Source organism: Prionailurus viverrinus, chromosome B3 (genome assembly GCF_022837055.1).
Source record: "Prionailurus viverrinus isolate Anna chromosome B3, UM_Priviv_1.0, whole genome shotgun sequence".
Lineage (NCBI taxonomy): Eukaryota > Metazoa > Chordata > Mammalia > Carnivora > Felidae > Prionailurus > Prionailurus viverrinus.
The window spans coordinates 72,171,608-72,193,733 of NC_062566.1; the positions used below are offsets into that span (position 1 = coordinate 72,171,608).

At 32.7% G+C, this 22,126-nt stretch overlaps 1 protein-coding gene across 7 annotated transcripts in view; it reads right to left on the minus strand.

Moving 5' to 3' along the window:
• The window catches only part of NOVA1 (NOVA alternative splicing regulator 1), a 152,451-nt gene that overhangs the window by 116,050 nt on the left and 14,275 nt on the right, over positions 1 to 22,126 (minus strand). Inside the window, exons 5-6 of one of the 7 annotated variants that reach the window (XM_047864435.1) lie at positions 9,062 to 9,216; positions 5,691 to 5,812 (exon numbers count right to left, since the gene is read on the minus strand). The exons of 5 other annotated variants lie outside the window; for them this stretch is intronic. The gene's annotated coding sequence lies outside the window, so the exon portion shown is untranslated. The remainder of the gene's footprint in view (positions 1 to 5,690; positions 5,813 to 9,061; positions 9,217 to 22,126) is intronic. One more of the 7 variants, XM_047864436.1, reaches the window with a different exon arrangement.

Here is a 22,126-nt window from a genome sequence, read left to right on the forward strand (position 1 = left end):
ATTAAATGAAAATCTGCATTAAAATACTAAGAATAAATCTAGCACATGGTAAAGTACTGGATAAATGCTACTTAGTATTATTATTAATAATATCACTGTTACGGTAAATGTGGCAGATTCAGCACACTACCTTTTCAAACTCCACTAAAATGACCAAAGGACAAAGAAAATGGTACAGAAGACAACAGCAAACAAGAAATTAAACATGATTTCAGAAAATGAAAAACTCAGGCAGAAGTCTAGTGATTCAGCACAGTAGAGGAAGCTGAAAACTAAGTGGCAGAAAAAACAGGATAATAGAATCAAGATAATTTGCTTAATGGAACCCCAGAAACGCAGAGGTAATGTTAGCAATGAATACTGAGGGATTCTCTAAAAGTCTATACAGAGAACATTTCTACACACAGGCTAAACTACCCTAATTTCACATGTTTTCTGTCACTTCTAGAAGATCAGAGATGTTCCTAACATTAGCAAGCACAACATAGATAAACATCAAGGAACAAGGGTCAATTGGACCGGAACTGGTTCCTACAAGTTGGCAGGTAGATGTAAACCACTCAGAAAGAATATTTGCAAACTCACTGGAGAACTTTTAAGACTCCAGAGAATAGATACATAGATACCACAATCTGGCATCTCCAAGAAAAATTCTGGCTCTCTACTTGATCATCTTCATGAAGCCTCACGAAGCAACAATTCTTGTCCACAGACACGCAGCTTCCAACCTAATCCGTAGTACTTCATTAAGTCCAGGCTTTCAGAAAAGTCTCCAACAGGAAAGACCAAAACCAACATAAATAAACAGAAGAAAAGTACTCAAAGGAAATACAACACAAAGAGCAGAAGAAAACTTAAAAAAAAAAAAATACCATCCTCCTAGACATAAGAAATGATAATTACAGTTACAAAATAAGAACAATGTGCTATGTTAAAAAAAAAAGAAAAAAAATCAGAGAAACAGTAAGAACATTTAGAAAATAAAAGCAGCTAAGGGGCGCCTGGGTGGCTCAGTCGGTTAAGCGTCCGGCTTCAGCCAGGTCACGATCTCGCGGTCTGGGAGTTCGAGCCCCGCGTCAGGCTCTGGGCTGATGGCTCGGAGCCTGGAGCCTGTTTCCGATTCTGTGTCTCCCTCTCTCTCTGCCCCTCCCCGTTCATGCTCTGTCTCTCTCTGTCCCAAAAATAAATAAACGTTGAAAAAAAATTAAAAAAAAAAAAAAAGAAAATAAAAGCAGCTAAAATGAAATATTCAATGAAATAGAAAGTCTAGAAAATGTCCTAATAAGTAGCAAAAAAAAAAAAAAAGCAAAAAAAAAAAAGAGAAAAGAGAATGGGACTGATGCCTTGATAATTCTGAGGAAAACTCATTTTATAAATTGCAATTATTTATATAAGCTAATATTCAAAAGTGATAATGGGATAAGGTATTTTCAAGTAAGCAAACTTCTATGACTCCTTTATCAGGAAGCACCTGAAAAATAAAATATACTTCTTAAAAAAAAAAAAAAGGAAAAAGGGGAGAGGGGCATGGGATTCAGGAACTAAAGGATTTGGCCCTGCAGAATAGCTAAGGGAAGCCCCAAGATATTCACTACGTACTAGGAGTAAAAAGCAAATAATCTAAATGGAGAACAGACCATAATGGAAAGAGAAGTCTCCAGACAAAAAAAAAAAAAAAAAAAACACTGTATTTGATACAGTGTTTGAAATCATATTTGAGCATTGAAAGAAATTATTGATATGCATATAACAGATGTTGAAATACTTCAGGGAAAAAATAGTAGGTACACAAAAAGTAAGCAAACAAAAATGAAGTAATTACTAACTGCAGAAAAAAGGGGAAAGCAGGACAAAGGAGACAATTAGAATGCATTACTTCACTCGAAAAGTAGCCATACTGATAATATAACAGTGCTGATATAATGCAAAATTACTGGGTAAGTATGTTGAGAAAATCGAGTGACTACTGTGCAAATACATGAGAACAAGGTAACTACAAGAATAATAAATCTCCAACTAATAAAAAGTGAAATTAATAAAGATAAAATTGATCAATCAATACATAACAGTTTAAAAGTATTATTTAAGAATATGGGGGCGCCTAGGTGGCCCAGCTGGTTAAGCACCTGACTTCGGCTCAGGTCATGATCTCAAAATTCGTGGGTTTGAGCCCCGTGTGGAGCTCTGTGCTGACAGCTCAGAGCCTGGAGCCTGGAGCCTGCTTCAGATTCTGTGTCTCCCTCTCTCTCTGCCCCTCCCCAACTCGTGCTCTGTGTCTCTCTCTTTCTCAAAAAATAAACATTAAAAAAAATTTTATGTATTATTTAAAGATATGGAAATGCTATAAGAAACAGCTCCAAAAGTGCAAAGTGACAGCCTCCAGAGAGCAGGACTGTGGAAAATGTCAGGCAGTGAAACGAGAATGCAGTCATTTAGTTTCAATTCTTTCAATTTTTTTTTTTTTTTGCTTTTTGTGCATATATTATTTAAGCTTTTAAAATCAATCTAAGAAAGTAAATTAGATAAACTGCCTACTTAAAAAGTGAAGTAATACATGACTGATGTCAATTTCTAAATTTTAACTTAGTAATAATCTAAATTATCCAGCACCAGCACAGTTTCACATAAAATCCGGACATGAATTGAAACATACACCTTCAAGTGACAAAACTTTCCTTTTTTCACAATTTGTTATTAAAGAGATATTTTTAATTACCACACATAATCTTGAGTGATCAAATATCATTCCTTACCTTCTCGATGATTAGGTGTTATTATGCATACCAATTATCATACTTGCACCAGATCTCTGGAGTATACAGAACACTCTGTCCTGCATTAAACAGCCCCAGGTCTGTCTTTTTTTTAATTTTAAAAGAGTAAAATAAACAAATAAACAAACAAATGTAAAATTTAGAATAATCTGGCTTACTAACAATTCTAGTTAATAAAATTTATTAGAACTTCAAAAAATACTTACATTGCAAAAATCAAACTAACATAAAAAATTAGCAAGCAAGCAAGCACAATGTACTTTCTAAGTGCCACTGTCCTAAGCACTTTTCACATAAATTTCAACTCTGTGAAGTAGTCTCCATTTTACAGATATGAAAAGAAAGGCACACAGGGGCAAAGTGACTTTAGTAGTTAGTAAGTGAATGAATTGACATTTAAATGCAGGCAATTTCATCCCAGAGGCTGTTATCTTTACTACTATGTTCTACTCAGCATTATAAATCTATTAAACACAATATATAGTCGTTGATTATTTGCAAAACACTTTAGAATCTTATATGTTCTAAAGAACATAACTACAAACTATTATTATGAATGTGTTAGAGATATATGAAAGTATGTTCAAAATTAATAGAATGCCAAATAATATTTACTTTATAAATTTAAAATGAGAATTTCTCCCACAAAAATTATAAATTGACAAAACAAGAGTTGTACAAACTAAATACTTCCATACATGGTTTGTCATATTTTTATTTTTCCCCTAAAATAAATAATGTATCTGGTTAAAGTCAGTGAAATTATTACCAATATAACACAGAAGGAGAAAAAAAAAACATTACCTTTAAAAGAATCGCAATATGAAAAGCTTATTAAATTTACTCACCTAATAACAATATTATATGGCAATGAGTCTAAGATACATATTCTTCTACACTTTTTTCTTTCTTGGTACATAAAGTAATAGTTTATCTTACAAACAATGGTACTTTTAGACCTAGTTAAATATGGTAACTAACATTACAATATGTCAAGCACTATTCCAACTGCTGTGTATGAACTGCTCTGTACGAATTGCTTTATACGTATTTACTAATGTAATCCTCACAATTTTGTAACAGAGGTACTATTTCTATTCCTATTTTACACACAAGAAAACTGAAACACAGATTAAGTGCTGGAGTTTACATAGCTAATGAACGGAAGACAGAAAATTCCAAATTCAGTAGGAAATCTAACTCCAGAAATTTAAATTTTTTTTTAATGTTTGTTTATTTTTGAAAAAGAGACAGAGAACGAGCAGGGAAGGGGTAGAGAGACAGAAACAGAATCTGAAGCAGGCTCCAGGCTCCTAGCTGACCGCACCAAGGCTGACGCAGGGCTCGAACTCACAAATGGCGAGATCATGACCTGAGCCGAAGTCAGACACTTAATCAACTGAGCCACCCAGGGGCTCCTAATTCCAGAGACTTTTAAAATATTTTACAGTACTGTCACATCACTACACATAATTCTTTCCTTTCCCTGAGACCTGTTAACTTCTAATGCTTTTTTCTTCTCTGAAACTGCAACTGCTTTTAAATAGAGCATCTTCTGTAAACAGAACCTACTGTTTCTTTGGTTGTATAAGAATAAAGACTAAAATTAAAAGTAGAACTACTTGGTTGCCAGTGAATACGGAGCATAAATGGGACAATTAGTCAGCATTCATTCTTCAATTCCTTGCTCAGCTGCTTCTCACCCTTTCTGTTGTAATCCCGTGGGATATAAACTCTCAACATACTTTCAGTTCTGATGGAAAATGTTTAAGCAGTGAACTGGCATACATGTGATACAGAGTAATAATTATTTTCCAAAAACAAAAGTTTTCCACAACACGATTTCACATCCATGCCTGAAGAAATTATATACAATGGCTAGTTTAATAAATAAAGAGTAGTGAAAGAAGAAATGTCAAACAATTTTAATTACAATTAACTTTACTAATAAGTTTTGTGTAGATCTGAGTCATTCTTCTTTGGTACATACGGAGAACCTCAAGCACTGCTAATTAAGGTAAAAATCAAGAAGCCATTCTTACATAATTTTGTAACCACATGCTGCTTTATACTGAGACAACATGAGTTACTGAGGGCTCCGTTTGTATTTTTATAGTTTTTATGTACATCATCACTCATTATAGCTCTTTGCAACAGGTACTCCCATATCCATATTTATACTAGGAAACTGTAAAAGAGATCAAGCAACTTGCCCAAAAATCACAGTGTTAACAAATGAAATGGTAAGACAAATTCATACTCTATTTGGACTTATTTCAAAGCCTTTGTTCTTTCTCTTACTAAATATGGTAAGTTAGTTAAATGGGTGAAAATTATAACAAAACTGATAGTAAATAATCCTATTACTATGTAATATATAAACAATGTGTTAAAGGACTATTTTAATTATTAAAATATGTCTAACATGTATGTCTGGTTTAGTGTTTCTGTGAGATAAAAATGTTAAATCTTTCATATACATAATGTTATAAGTCATTTATGCCTCAACAAAAAAATCATATTAATTTGCAATTTGTACTTATGTAAAATGCTTTAAGTCCTTTTTGATAAAATTATTTAAAAACCTACATGATGAAATTTACTTTAAGGTCTCTGCATTACACATGAGATATGCAAATTGATTTCAGGTAGGGACTGGGTTTTCTCCATCATAGTATTTTTTTTTTTAAGTGAAACCTTTAAGTACTATACCTGAGTTTTAAATACATTTATGGAAATTTTTCTAAAATGTATCATATATATCCCTAACTTCATAAAACATTAGGTATGCAACTTAAACATTTCTGATACAGTAAGATCATCACTGTGAGCATCAGTAATTATACTGTGTGGCAAGGTAGTGTAAATAGCAAAAGATAAGACACAAGAGCTATTGAAGTCAGGAGGAGCTGTCACCTTGTTAAGTCCATACTGAGAAAATTCACTTCTGTCATTGGTCTTTCTGTCTGGAAAAAAACCACAATAGCTGTTTGACTTTGCTCTTCATCTATACGCACTGTACCTGGACTCTTGCACTTCTGCAATAACAAAATGTTATCATTTTTAATATCTAGGTAGCTATTTGACTTATCCTCTACCCCAAAACAGATGATGGGCAACTATCCTGTGGCTAAGACTTTCACTATTTTACAGTGCTGCCCTTGAGGTGTGTTAAGCACCCTTTCCGCTTGCAAGATTACAAAGACATTCTGTCCTCCAGGGGCTTCTTTCTGTGCCACAGTATCTGCTGTTGTGCCAGTACAACAGTGCTTGCACACCTGCTCCCATAGTCCACCACTCTCTGCTCTTTTCTTTCCCTTACCTTTTTTCTTTCTTGTCTTATTCTAGATCTGTCTTATTACTTCTTGGCTTCCATATATAAAAGACCAAAAGTTCAGTATGATATGAGGCCAAGACACTCTAAGAGACTGCATAGACAAAGAAAAAAGGCAGACCATGCTCATTCATTTGTGTAATCTAGCAGTGAACACTGTTCTACAGTAAGGACCAAATGATACTGGATGGAAATGGACTAACTACATAATAAAAAGAAGTCACTAACAAATGAAACTAATTAACTTAAAACCAGGACCACCACATTTTCTTTTTAATCTTCTTTAATCCCTGATTGTACTGAAAATGTGACACAAAAGGAGCATGAGAACACAAAGTAAAGATAAAGTTCTTAAATAAAGAAAGACATTATAGGGGCACCTGGGTGTCTAAGTCGGTTAAGTGTCCGTCTGACTTCGGCTCAAGTCATGATCTCAGGACTTGTGAGTTCAAGCCGTGCATTGGGCTCTGTGCGGACAGCTCAGAGCCTGGAGCCTGCTTCAGATTCTGCGTTTCCCTCTCTCTGCTCCTCCCCCACTCACCTCTCTCTCAAAAATAAAATAAACAACAAAAAAAGAAAGACATAAAATGGGCATTCATATAGAAAAAAAACATAGTAACTCAGAAATCGATCTATGATCATTATACAGCATTTAAATGAGGAAAAGGAAAGAAAATATAATAAAACTGAAAAACTGGTAGGAAAACATGCTGCATGGAGGAGAAAGTCACAGATGAAAATATAATTTGAACAAAACTACATGAATTACATGAATGATGAAATACTGTTTCAGAATCATGGTAAAGTAAAAAACAAAAATGTCATAATGTTATGTTGTGACATAACAAAACAACTTAGCAAAATCTTAATGCCATGGTTAAAGAATTTAAGCAGAGTTTAAGGTTAGACACAGGGCACATAACAGATTTGCAACTTCTAAGAAAATATCATATCTATTTTGAAGGCTATTAACAGAACTATTCTATATTATCAGTAGCTTCAAATTCCAGGTCTAGTTCATTGTCACCAGAACAAGAATTACCATTAAAAATCAACTGTATGCAGACTGCTATATACATGTGTTTTCTAGTCTAGCTTCAGTGGTTACAACTAAGTACCTAGGGAAAGTGATTTAACTTTTTTTGTGTGTGTGCTTTAGTTTTTTATATGTAAGAATAGACCCAGGGGCACCTGGGTGGCTCCGTCGGTTAAGTATCTGACTTCGGCTCAGGTCATGAGCTCAGGGTTCTTGGGTTCAAGCCCTGTGTCAGGCTCTGTGCTGACAGCTCAGAGCCTGGAGCCTGCTTTGAATTCTGTGTCTCCCTCTCTCTCTGCCCCTCCCCCATTCTCTCTCTCTCTCTCTTTCTCTCTCTCTGAAAAATAAACATTAAAAAAAAAAAAGAATAGACCCTACTTCATAAAATTACTGGCCAGAACGAATAATATGTAGTGTGTTGAATATAGCCTTATAAACAGTAAATGGTCAATAAATGTTAGCTGTATTATTATCACTATTGTTATCATTTTGCCTCATTCTGTCCCTTATTATCTACTATTTTACCTCTTAATATAAAAATTAATCCCATAATATGACCGAGACTATGAAAGCAAAAACGAAAGTTCTAAAAGTAAAATAACAGACACTGAGAAAGAAGACCCATTATAATTATTCTTTCTTACTTGGTATTTCTTATTGACATTGGTAATTTCCATTATCAATAAAAATTAGAAGACAACAGGAGTGATCATAATAAGAGATCAGAAAAGCAAATAGAGCCATTTACATACTTTTTAAAGGGCTAAATGCTACTTTTTAAAATCTTCCCTAAGAGACCAATCTTTAGACAAACATATTTTTCTTTTGCCTCTCCCAAAAGTAGAACCTCATATATTTCTTCAGTAGTACTCAGAAGTTCTCTCACAGAAAATGAGTTCAATGAATGACTAGAAAATGAAAAAAATCCATTTAATTTCCTATAAAAATACTTTCCTTTAATTTAGCTCACTTTTCCCAATAAACTTCACAAAAAAGATGCTAAGTTATAATCTAAACAGCAACTGTATTAAAGTCTATGTACTTTTGATTTAAATGTTAAAATCTAAAATAATATACAGTATAATCAATTTTAAATGTAATTTATGAAGAATGCTTTTAGAAAAATTTATTTATAGTTTCTCTTTTTGCATTATCCTACAACATTTACACATCTTGTTTGATTTGAATAGTTTGGTAGTGGTTAGAGTAACCTAATCTGGACAACTGTTAATAAGATCACTTCTATTATGCACATGGTTATTTTATACCTGTTTCATTTCCACTCTTCTGCTTCATTAACTTTCCATTTTCTCAAATCTATTAAATCTGAAGTAGCTATCTCAAAAGGAAAAACATCTGAACATCTTAAGCAATTTTTTTCTTGCTCAAGATGAACCAGTTATGCTTTTTCTTATTTAATAGTTTTCCATTTGGTAATCAATAAAGCTCTCCTGAACTACTGTGTCTTTACTGAAAAAAGCTTGGCAAATACTGTATTATGTTTATTTCTGCATGCATTTGTAACACCTGAAGAGTTTCTTGATATTTACGAGGTGACAAATCCTAACAAAAATACTGACAGGATTGCTATGAGAAAGTTAAGGGAAAGATGGCTATAAGGAAGGATCTGCTGGGATGTTAGAAAAAAAAAAACTAGCAGATAACACTGGGATAACAGGAGAGATTTAGGGAAAATAGAAAATAGATTTTTTTTTGTAAGGGAATCCCAGTGCACTTATGACCTGTTTTTGACACATACTGCTAACTCTACAGTATAGTAATGGTTATTATATCTTCTTTCTCAAGACTCCTTGGAGATACGAATTCAGGATTCCATTTCTTTATATATACCACCAATGATCAACAAAATGAATACTATTTAGAACAAATATTTGTAGATGAAGAATCTAAACTCACATGCAGGCAGTGTTGTACAATGTAGAGCATGGACTCTGGAGTCAGATAGATCAATCTGTATAAAGATCAACCTTCTTCAGTTACAGCTGCATGACTTAGGTCAGGTAACCTCATTTCTGAAATGGTTTTAATACATGTACTGACTACAAGAGTACCTAGGGGAAACAGGTAAGATAATTTGGTATAAAAAAAGTAGCATTCTTTATATATTACAAAATAGTACATTAGATAATCAGATCAGCTTTTCTGCCTGAAACATCTAAACATACTGGGGAAAAATACTAACACATTCTTCAATGGCATTGGTTAGCTAGCAAGACAGTAATATATATTGAAGTCAAGACCTAAATGAATGCAGGAACCCAGATGAGTAAGTAGAACATTTGAGAGCATATTCACTTTGAGTACATTTGATGAACCAAGGTAATCTGAGCTTCTGTCTTTTTATCTTCCTGACCATAAGGATTAGGAAAAAAAAAAAAAAAAGCACAGAGTATGTCCAAGGTGGACAGCCTAAGAAGAGTCCCCAATAATTCTGACACCAATACAGTGTAAGAGAAACATCCTTTCATTCTGACAAGTCCCCCAGCACACACACTTGGAAAGTGGGGAGGAGGAATTTCTGGGAATTCATAACTACAAGTCCACTTTCAAGCAGGTTTTCAGCCTGAATTCAGACCTCAGTAGTTCAAATGACCTCAAGCCAAGAATTCAGTTTCAAGTTGTTCCAATTAGGATTGACCACAGCCACCTTACAAGAGTAAATGCAACATCACTCTGAAGGAAACCACATTTATCCAAGGTTTCAAAAATTCCTACATGAACTATAACAAAAATTAACAACAAAAAATTTACAAAATGCACAAGGAAGCATGGCTACAACCAGCAGAAAAAAGAAACAGCAGAATTATCACAGTGAATTTAAAATAAGTATGTAGAGTCTTGTAAACATATGGGCAAAGAAATCTGAAAAAGAATCAAACAACACTTCTAGAAATGAAAAATCACTGAAATGAAAGAACCGAGGAAAGTATCTTGCATATAGAATATCATACTACATTTTAATTCATTTCTTCCCCATTTTCCTCCCCCAAAACACAAACATTTTGATTGAATGAACAGGAAATGTGAATTATTTAAAAGCCTGAATTATAGTCTGCATTTGCATGCAGTTTATTAGATATTTCTTGACAACAAAACAGATGATTAAAATATTAACAAAGACCAAGAAGTGGATAAGGATGATATAGTTGAGTGTTAAAGAATGTTTCCAATCTAATTTCTAAAAATTACATGTGCATAGCAATCTTATTTCTTTATCTAGAAAATTCTGTTTATCATGGAAAGTAACTGGATAAGACTCAGATCTAGGTATACAAACTATCAAAAAGTTCAAAGCGGCAAAATTTAAGATGTAAAACTTGCCCATTATTAATAACAAATAATTACCACACCCAATTTCAACTACTGTAATACTTGAGAAAGTAGCCTAAGGCAATTTTCTAATTGAAAAGAATTAGTCCCAGATTGTTTCAAATCTTTAGTTCCTCAATAGTATACTATTTCTTTGTGATCTTCAGTATCATAATGAAATAAGCCCAAATAATTTTGAAGTTCTGATTCAATACAGAAACAGGAGTCCAGTGTTTTCATTACTTAATGGCTTTCCAACTTCCATTCTTGGTTCTTTATATGAAAGGATCTACAACAGTAAATGTCAAAAAAGGTAACAGGAGGAAATACTTTTCTCCCTCACTAAAGATATAAATTATTATTTCCAAAAACTGAGTTGACTAAAGTTATCCACCCTCAGTCACTGTGATTGTAGCACTGCAAATCTCAGCACTGAAAATCTCATCACTTGACTGCAGTTGTCAAGGTGAACTTCTCAGAAAACAGATTAAGGAGGGCTATTATCTATATAATATATATGTACACTTATATACAAACATACAGACACATTTACATGCACATATACATATATATTCTAAAACCACAGATAAAAGTTGCAGTGGCATTTTGTTCCCAAAACAACACATAAGGGTAAATCACTCTGGCACAACTATCATCTCCTGAATCACCTCTTCAGGAAGCAGTGTTACGATACTGTAATATGCAGAAATAGAATCTTCCGTAAGTTTTATAGTATGTGGGCACTTTACTTTTTAAAATAATTCCAAACAGGCCTAAATTCAATGTATCATTCATGTTCTCCCTCATTTAATCCTCCTAAATTCTGTGAAATGCTTCTTTTCACAGATTATAAATACGCATAAGTATTGTTCCTGGTTAGTCTACTGACCACATATATGTGGAAGTGGATGGGTTACAGAATTTGTTCTCCCCCTTCCTCTATATCAACTCACACCTGACTTACAGATTAGTGAAGTAGAGAGCAAAGACTGGTGACTTGTTATTTTGGATTAGAGACTAAACAATATGGATTAAAAGATTTTGACACAGGGGCGCCTGGGTGGCTCAGTCGGTTAAGTGTCTGACTTCGGCTCAGGTCATGATTTCGCAGTCTGTGAGTTCAAGCACCTGCGTCAGGCTCTGTGCTGATAGCTTAGAGCCTGGAGCCTACTTCAGATTCTGTGTCCCTCTCTCACTCTGCCACTCATCTGCTCCTGCTCTCGCTCTTAAGAATAAATAAGACATTAAAAAAAAAAAAGATTTCGATACATATGTAATATAATGAATAATTATGCCTTTCATATTGCCTGCGGTTTTGGAAACTAGAATCTGAAGAAGGGAAGAAGGAGGAAATAAGTATCTTACATTCTAAAGAGAACAGAGAACAACTGAGATCAGACAGTCTCTCTTTGGGAGTACCCTGCCACTGTGGTGTTGCCAAACAAGGGAATGATCTCTACATGCTGAGGGTACTCAAAAGAAAGAGACTACATTTTCATTAAGATCTTATGTCAAATATTAGGGATATACTGTAAGTAAAGGTGATATGGTCTGTATTATCAATGAGCTAGTAGTTTACTCTGCTAGATCAGATTTATAATTGCAATGAACATTAAGTACAGAATGCTTCATGAGCATAAAAGAAGGGTGCCTTAACTAGATTTTCATGGTCACGAAAGACTTTATAAATGATGACATATATAAGTAGGAACCTTAATGATACATAGGAATAGTGGTGTGTGTGTGTGTGTATGTGTGTGCACGCGCATGTGGATATGTTGTGTGTGTTTCATTTAATAAAGGATTAAGATGGAAAGAAAACCAACTATTTCTGGAAAGAAGAATAAAAGGGCAAATCATGTGAACCATATTAAGGAACTTGTACTTTTAGGGCAAGGTAACAGAAAGATTGTAAATAAGGTTTAAATAATCAGCTTTAAGGGCACCTGGGTGGCTCAGATCATGATCTCACAATTCGTGAGCTCAAGCCCTGCGTCGGGCTCTGTGCTGACAGCTCGGAGCCTGGAGCCTGCTTCAGATTCTGTCTCCCCCTCTCTCTGCCCCTCCCATGCTCATGCTCTGTCTCTCTCTGTCTCTAAATAATAAATAAATGTTAAAAAAATAAAAAATAAATAATAATCAGCTTTTTTTGAAATACATGAAATCTATGATGAGAACTACACAAATTAAAGTTCAAAACAGTTTTAGGCTAAACATATGGCCTTAAGAATAATCTGAACAAAGGTAATAAAGTCAGAAAAAACTATAGGAGCAAGGACAAAATCTAATGTAATTTTACATTGAGGGGATGATTTAAAACAGAGAAACTCCTCAAAATGCTTAAGAAGATACAGTTAGAAAGACAATAAGAGAAACAGAATCTTACGATGTCAACAAAGTCAAAGGAAGAAAAGTATCAAAAGAGTGATTATCAACATGGAATACTCCAGAAAATTAAGAAGGTGATGACTAGATAATTGAAAAAGCTATTTCAGTGAGTTAAAGAACTAAGAGATAACAAAACTTTAAGAGAGTTGAATAACTTCAGGAGCATTGAATGTTGAGAAAATGGAAATTCAGCATACAGATTATGCTTTCAAGAAAATTTGCAGAGGGATGAGAGGCGTAACCATAAGAGAATGATCAGAATCAAAGAAAGGATGCAGTGGTTTGTACTTTAAGATAAATAAGAACTGAAGAGATTTCCAAGCCAAAGAGAAGGATCTAATGAAAAAAATTAAAAGATCCAAAAGAATGAGATAATAAAACAAGAGTCTAAAAAAGGTAAAAAGAAACAGGCTGAAATATAGCCTCAAAAGATGAAGACAGAATTCCATCTCAAAAGATAAATGTAAGAAAAGATTAAAAGCAAAGTTACAGAGTAATATAAAGTATAAAAGAAGTTAATGGAGGTCTGCGAAGATGATCTCAAGAAACTGAAGCAAGTTCATTTACAGAGTATGAAGGTGTTGGGTGAATTGCTAGGCTGACAAAGATGGAAAGTTTGAAGCACAGGCACAGGATAGAAAGCTAAATGGAGATTACTGAAAGAAAAAAAAAACAAACATGAGCTGGCTCAATTGGAAATAATATGCTATGCTGAATAGCAGAATCAATTGGTCCAATTTTAGTCTTTTATCTAGGGATGCTCAGCGACCTCAGAGCAAAAGTACAAAAAGTGGATGACAATAGAAGTGTGAGGCTGAGCAACATCAGACCCTACACTTTTATCTTAAATAATGACAGTTCAAGAAAACAAGGATTACACATTTTTAAAGATTTTCAAGAACAGAAATGGATACCATAAAATTGGAAAAAGTAAAACAGTAATGATATGGTTAGTGTAGAGTGTAACACATTCACTGCTACTTTGGTAATGTCACTCATATTTAATTTCAAATCATTTAATTCTGATAGTTTCCATACACATCATTCTCTTTAACAAAGTCTTAATATAAAGCTATATTTTGCAGCAAACAACTTTTGGTTCCAGCTTTAAACAGAGCCACACAAATGAATGATTACTTAAAATTGAAAAAAAAAATGTTATCAGAAAATAGTTACCTAATAACTTCACATTTTTAAAGTTAGCCAGCTACTCCAAACATAATGGCTTTTAATATTAAAAAATGCTAACTATATTGTCAAATATGTCCTAGGTAAATTCTAACTAAATAATTCTCTGACAACTGCAAATACCCTCTACCATATAGGTGTTTTGATCATCCATATAGGTTTGAATATGTAATAACTAGAGATTTAGAAAGTCGTTTTAACATATTGTATGCAATTAGATTTAAAATAAATAAAAGTCCAAATTATTTGACACAACTAAAAGACCCTCTAGCCAGACACCCCAGCTTCATTTCATATCCTCTCTCTGAAAGGATATTTGGTCTTTAATATCTCTGCACATAGCAAAATGCCCACTATGCAATTCACACTTAATAAATATTTGCTAGCTAAGTACATAAATAAGTAAATCTTTACTTCACATCTTTAACTTAGTCAATACCAAATTTATAGAAACAATATCAAGTTATGAATCAGGAATTAGGTTACAATTCCAGTTATATTTCATTCTCATATATAACTTTTATTAAATATGACCATAGTCTAAATATGCTTTATTTGCTTATGCAGACAAATCTTAAAGCTATTTTACACAGATGAAAATTTAAAAGCATGACTTGAGTATGCTGAAACCAGCCAATGATGTAGTAACACTTTAAAATAAATTTTAATTTAAAAAAACTTCAAAATGAGTAAAATATGGGAAAACTGCTTTCACTGAAAGGATTTTTTGACACCATAATATGATATGATAAAAAGAGAATGGGCTTTGGAATCAGAAAAGCCTATATAAAATCTGTTTCTATCACCTGTATGAAAATAGTATCATATAGATATTTCCAAAATAGTATGTAAGAATGATGTGCAAACTCACATCTCACATAAATAAGCACTAATAATACTAAGGAATGATTTAAGAAAGAAGTATGTAATTACTAAGCATGCCAAAATAAAATGTTTTAAGTCACAAATTTTAAGCTAAAATTTTGAGCCACAAAAATCAAATTTCAATGTTGCATGTAAAAATGAAATCAAATGCATACACACATTCTTGCCCCTGAATTCCAGGAGGCAACATCCATCAGCTTTCCTTCCTCTACTGAAACTTCCTCTACTGAATCATCTATACATTGACAGGTATACAGATTGATTTTATCTTATTCTGGCAGATTATTTCCAGAGATCAAAGATCTTTTGCCAGGAAGACATACCAATGAAATGTATAATTAGAAAGAAATCAAAATTGTTATACATAATTATTTATTGAAAATATATTAGCACTATAAAAACTCAATTATTTTTTTTCTCCTTGTGTTTGAAATAATACAATTTCCTTTAATAACTGACTTCAGAATAAGAAACATAAAATAGTAAAGTGAAAACCAATTGATTTAAATTAGAAAGAGAAATGAAGTCCATTAACTAGAATAATATTTCATGGACAGACAGAAAAATGAGGAAGTTCCCAGTTGACAAGCATAAAAGTATCTCAAAATATTTTATAGGAAAACAATTACCACTCAGGTAATTTATTTTTTTAGGTGTGTATTTTCTTTAAGGTATAATCCTCAAAAAAAGATGAAGTTTTGATTTGGCACAATATTCCAAATGGTTCAGTATATATTTAATCATCATTCACAATGTATATATTGTTTACATTTTAAACTAACAGTTTGCATTTTAAACTATGTCCTCAACATTCAAAAGATTCAATTTTGATACAATCCAATGAACTGGCATTATTTAGAATTTTCTTAATTCTACTGCTTCATATTTATTCTCTGAAAATCAATTCCTGCAGGTATACAACATTTATGCTACTATTATGATTGTACTGATACTTATAATCCTTAGAATACAGATTATTTCCTATAGACTTCCCTATAACATAAAATTAAACATGAATCTAGATTTCCCATTGCTTTATCTTTTGAAACTATGAACAATTCGAGGGCTCAGTCTGGTCAATCCAGTAACTAGGACAGGTTACTTTCTGTCACTCTCCAGAGTTTTAACACTGAACTCACAGCTAACTACATCTTTCCTTGATTCTGCACCTGGGTAAGCAGAACAGAATGCATTTTTACAATATTTACTTTGTTTTTAATATACGCTTTTGGCTTTCACATTAGGCAAATAATCATGAACAAAGTCGGAATTATGATGGATTCAATGTAAACTTTAACAGAAAGAGAGAAAGTAAGGATGACTCCAAGATTTTTGGCCTTAGCAGCTGTAAGGATGAGGTTGCAATTAAGACAGAGAAGACGGTGCGAGAAGTAGATTTGAGGATTTGAAAGATCAGAATATTTCATTCTAACATATTTATTAGACATACAAGTGATACCCAGTAGGTAACTGCATCATTAGTCTAGAGATCAGATGAAAGGTCCAGAATGGATATAAACATTTGGTAGTCATGGGAGAACAGATGGTTATTTAAAGCCATGACACTGAATATGAATAGGATCTCCAAGGGTGTAAACATGTACAAGAAAAAGTATGGAGCGGTCCAAGGACTGAGCTCAGGAAAATGAGAAGAAACCTGCAAAGGAAACTGGAAACTGCAATCAGTGAGGCAGAGGTGTGCTCAAAGCAAAATGAAATGCTTTAAAGAGAAGACAGTGATCACTGTCAAATGCTGTTGACTGGTATACTGATAACATAAGAAGACGAAAGAATTGCTAAAACATTCCTGAGTAGCTAAGAGGGAACGAAACCTAGAATAAAAGTGGAGGATTAGCCTTTGGTATGGGCAGGGACAGTTTATCAGAATAAGAGAAAATACAGACTACATAGGCACTGATGTAGTTAGGTGGCTAGATCTGGTGATGGGAGCTTATGAAATTTCTTTTAATTACTTTTATTTTCTCAGTGAAACAGGACGTAAGATCATCAATCAGGATGACAGTGAAAGTTTTGGAATTAATACTTAAAGTCATCATATATGGTGTAGCCTGCTGCCCTAGTTCTAAAAAAGAGTGAAAATGCTGCAAGTGACAAGGAAGTTGGGGCTATGTTCAGCTTTCACAGACTATCTCAAATTTCAATAATTCCTCAAACCATACCCTAATATAATCAGAGACAATCCTCAGTCTCCTCTACCCTCGACTAATACAGATTCCTCTTCCATAAACTGCCAACATTCAATATTACACTCAATCTAATCAGATTTCAAACACTCTCAACATCTCTATGTGTTCTAAGTATCTAAGAATAAATCCATCACTCTAAAGATTAGGCCCACAAATTTAATTATTATGGAATTAAATGACCTTTAGCAAAGTTTCTCGCTTCATTTTTTCCTAAAACATTTAGTACTCTTACATATTCAAAGGTGTAACATTCTAAATATTTAATTGAATTTACTCTGTACTATGGCAGATATTCACTAAGGTTTTATACTTTCCACAAAGCAGTAAGAATCGATATGATCTTAAGTATATTTATTGCCCTTAAAGTCACAGTCACACAAAAAAAATCATATACACAATTGTTTTTGCTATGGGATTAGACAAATCCTAAATATTTAACATATAAATATATCTAATATGCAAGGCACTTGAATACATTAAGTTTACACACTGATGATAACAAAATATACACACATCATAAAAAATTTTTCACCATAATGGTAATCAAGAATTTTTGTGTAAGTCAAGGAAAATATGAATATTTGTTAAGGAATGGAAAGTAATATGCCATGACTAAACTATACCACTAAATTTTAGAGGATCTTCCCTGAAAGTTGCATGAACATGAACTAAATTGCTTTACAGAAGCAATTAAAACAATGTTTTAAGCTAAAAACAGCTGAAAAATAAGTCTTGAACTATCACCTATATTACTAAACATCTAGCTTCATCATTTAATACACTATGACTTTCTTTTCAACTAACAGGTAAAGGATTTTCAGAAGTCTCAGTATCTTGAAAAAGATCATGAAAGAAGTATTAAATATTCTATATACCATTTGATTTCTTATTAAATATTTTTAACATTTTATATTTGAATGTACAAAGATGAAGAAAAGAGGGTTTAATAAATTATGTTAATTTTCAAGAGTCTTAAATACAATGAAGCCCATGTGCTTCATATGAGATTATAATATGCTTCAGTATTATAAATCCTTATCTCTAGTTTTCAGGTCAATCATATGGGTAAAAAATAAACAATAAGGCTCTGTGTACCCTCAGGGGTATCACAGAACACATTTTTAAGCTATGTACATAAAAATGTTCACATAAAAATATCCACATAGTTGTGACTGGGAGGACACCTTAGAGTATTTAGAAGTTCTACAAATCCATTAACCAACAGGGGTGATTTGCTGCAAATTCATCCCATTTATAACAATGAATATCACTTGTAATTATCTATTCAAATACAAATATATATGACAATTGTATCTAAAAATTGAATTGAATGTATAAGATATATAAAAATATAAGAAGGCATTTATAAAGTCAAAATTAATATACACCAAATTATTTATATTATTTTAAAGGGATGGGATGAAAAGTGAGCTTTAACTTTCTCTGTATTGCTTATATTTTAATAACAATCAGTTATTAAAAGAAAAAAGCAATTTTGAAAGAAAAACTCCTTATAGCAATGTTTTCCTTTTTAGAGCCACATTTCTATAGTTTATTTTACACTAAAATGTCTGCTGTATATTTAGTGTTATTAAATGTAACAAATATGGGAAAGAAAAAATTTAAAAGATGGTTATAAAATGCTTATATGGCAGGTATTATGTGACATACTTTTACATCTTCCCTTTTGTGGTACCCGGAACAACTTATGACTGTGTGAGGAGTACTAATATTTCCATTAGACAGATGAAAAAATTATAGATCCAAGGACCTGACAAAAAAAATCATACAGCTATTAAATGTCGAGATCGGATAAACTCTGCTCTGACACCACACGGTCCCTGAGGGTCTTGCATTCCATTCTACATACCCAGAAGGCATTAAAAAGCACTGAGCTGATTTAACAATTTCTTTCTTTTTTTAAGTTTATTTATTTTGAGAGAGAGAGAGAGAGAGAGACAGTTAGTGAGTACGGGAAGGGCAGAGAGAGAGAAAGTCAAGCAGACTCTGCAGGGTCAGCGCAGAGGCCGACGAGGGGCTGGAACTCATAAGCCACAAGATCATGACCTGAGCTGAAATCAAGAGTTGGATGCTTAACTGATTGAGCCACCCAGGTGCCCCTGACTTGATAATTTCTTAATAAACTTCACTATCTAACACCTAACACATTTTTTTCCTCATGAAAATTTTTATTATAGGAAGTACTGTCATATTTATTTGACTAGATCTTTCTAACTTCATGTATAATTTAACAAATCTCTACGGTGGTTATATATGACTTAAAAAGTAAAAGCAAAATCTTAAGTGCCAAACTGAGAATAATTAAACAACCTCACAAAAATAATTTCATAGATAAGGTGAAATGGCAAACTACCTTAGAGGTCTAATATCAATAGGAAGATGGAAAAGTACATAAAAGATATCAAAATTCAATGTTTACAGAGATCTGGTCAAGACAGAAAACTTGTTTTTATATCTCCATTTTGTTTAATTATTACAGCTTTTCTTTTGATGGCAAAATTCAAATTTGTAAGATTTCCTTATTATGTGAATAGGGCCAAAAATTATTAAGCCATCAAAAAATCTATTATTTCCCAGATATTGACCAATGAATGCAGCATTTTGGTGAACCTTTCTTAAATTTTGAATACTGTATTTCTGAAATCAACTTTGTAAGTAGTCTAATGCAAAGAGGTACAGAATAACAGTTAAAAAAAAAAAGGTTCATCATTAACTTGCTATACCACATATCATTTCAACTTTCACTGTCTTTCTTACTTTTCCTGAACTGTAAACAGAAATAAGAATTCTTGCCTACATTGAAATTTTAAGAATTGAAATAAGTGATAGAATGTAAGAGCTAACTAAGCCATGATTAATAAACTACTTTTATATACCACTTACTTTTATTAAGTAACTTTTAGTTAATTGGTTTTAGACTTTTAAAAACAAGACTATCACTTTTCCCATTAACGATAATAGAGATAGTTTAAATACTCACATAAATTCAGAGTCAGGCTCGTTAAAAGATACTGCACTTAGATAACTATTTCTTGAAACATCTCTCCGAGTCAAAATTTCTTCAAAATTTTCCTCAAGCAGAACTGCATTTGTCCTGCATAGTTTAAGTGGCCAAAAAATGTTCATATCCTTTACCTATATTATTTATCCCTTGAAATCACCTAAATTATCCCCATCACATTGCAGTTTCTACTTATTTAAGTTTATTTTGAGAAAGAAAAAGAGACAGACAGCAAGCAGGAGAAGGGCAGAGAGAGACGAGAGAGAGAGAATCCCAAGGGTTCTGTGCTGGAAGCAGGACTCAAACTCACAAACTTTGAGATCATGACCTGAAAAGAAATCAAGAGTTGGACACTTAACTAACCGAGCCACCCAGGCGCCCCTCTACTTATTTTTAATGCAGTCTGCTGAATTATTTGACAGGCCTTAAGAAAAATTTTCAGTAAAATCAATATTTTTAAAAGAGAAAAGAAAAAAATTATGTTCAAGAAAGGTGCAATATGATTTCAAAGTTGAGTATTTTCTTGTAAAGGGCAATAATTTATTTCAGTTTGTTTCAAATAGCTTCACTGCCAAGACTCTAGAACCTCAAAGCTTTTCCTGCCAACATATGTACATTCCCTAAAAGTAAAAATACTGTTTTCGATTCTTATTTATTTTGCTAAACTATTTTTTGCCATATAAATATATTAGCATTATTATTCCTTGACAAAAATACAACATACAGGATTGCTATTCACATCGATAATCATCTGTCAAACTATATACTATTTATAATACTTTCATTAACTTTCACAAACTTCAGAGAATAAGTTACTAACACATATCCCATATAGATAATTTTAACAGAGAAAAGATTTTTACAAGGACTGAAAACAGGGATTTACAAAGTAAAGGGTCTGTCAGCATTCTAAGCCCACCAGCATGAAACTATACACTAAGAGTAGCAGCCTTCCACTGTAAAATTACTAATTTTAGTAATACAGTACATTAAACATGCCATTTGAGATATATGCCAACCTAAACTGCCACATATGGCATATCTTTCTTATTATCACAGTTTGTGTTTTCATATCCAGAGTCATTCTAGTTCTTAAACAAGATGTCAAATATACCAATTTAGCTAAAAACGTGATAAAGCTTTCAGAGGAACATACCTTTCCTTAAACAAAATAGGTATACACTTCAGAAGAAATTTAAAATATTACTGTAAAGAAAATATGGCTGGAAGTTTCTAGTTTAGAAGATGTTTGTAAATGCAAAATAGAATATAATTTCAAAGACAGAATTCATAAAAGATGTTCCATTTAAATAAACGTTACTTTGAAACAATTCACAACCCAAAATTCTTCAAAATTTTTCTCAAAGAGAATTGTACTACCTCTGCAAAAAATGTATGCAGTTGTCTTACCTATATTATTTATCCCTTTTAAGAACAAGTCATGATATCATACCATGATATGTGTATCAATTTGAAGGCAGAGATTTTGCTTATGCTTCCTTTTTGTATTGAATTCAACTTTGAGTTATACGACTGGTATTACTGAATTATGAATAGCACTTAAATAAAGATTACACAGTGAATATTTCCATTTCAAATCCCCATCTGGTGCTTAATGTCACTTCAGCTGTTCAATTCTTTAATGTTTCTGTACACAACTAGCCAATGATTTCACAAATCAGTATAAAACGCTAGATAGATTTTTAATCTCATTTTCTAAATGGAAACACAGTGCCATATTTTTCAGTCTTTTTTAAATTAATCTGATTTTGATCGAGTATCGATTAACAGTGACTCCTTTAGGAAATAAATATAAATGATGGAGAATCTTGCTGAATCTCAATAATCATGTGAAACTCCAAATAAAATAATTACATAACAGAAAATCCATTTACAATGAATAAGAAGTTTCAGTTTTTATTTTCATTGACCAATGTCTCTCTCATATACCAAAACTTTAGT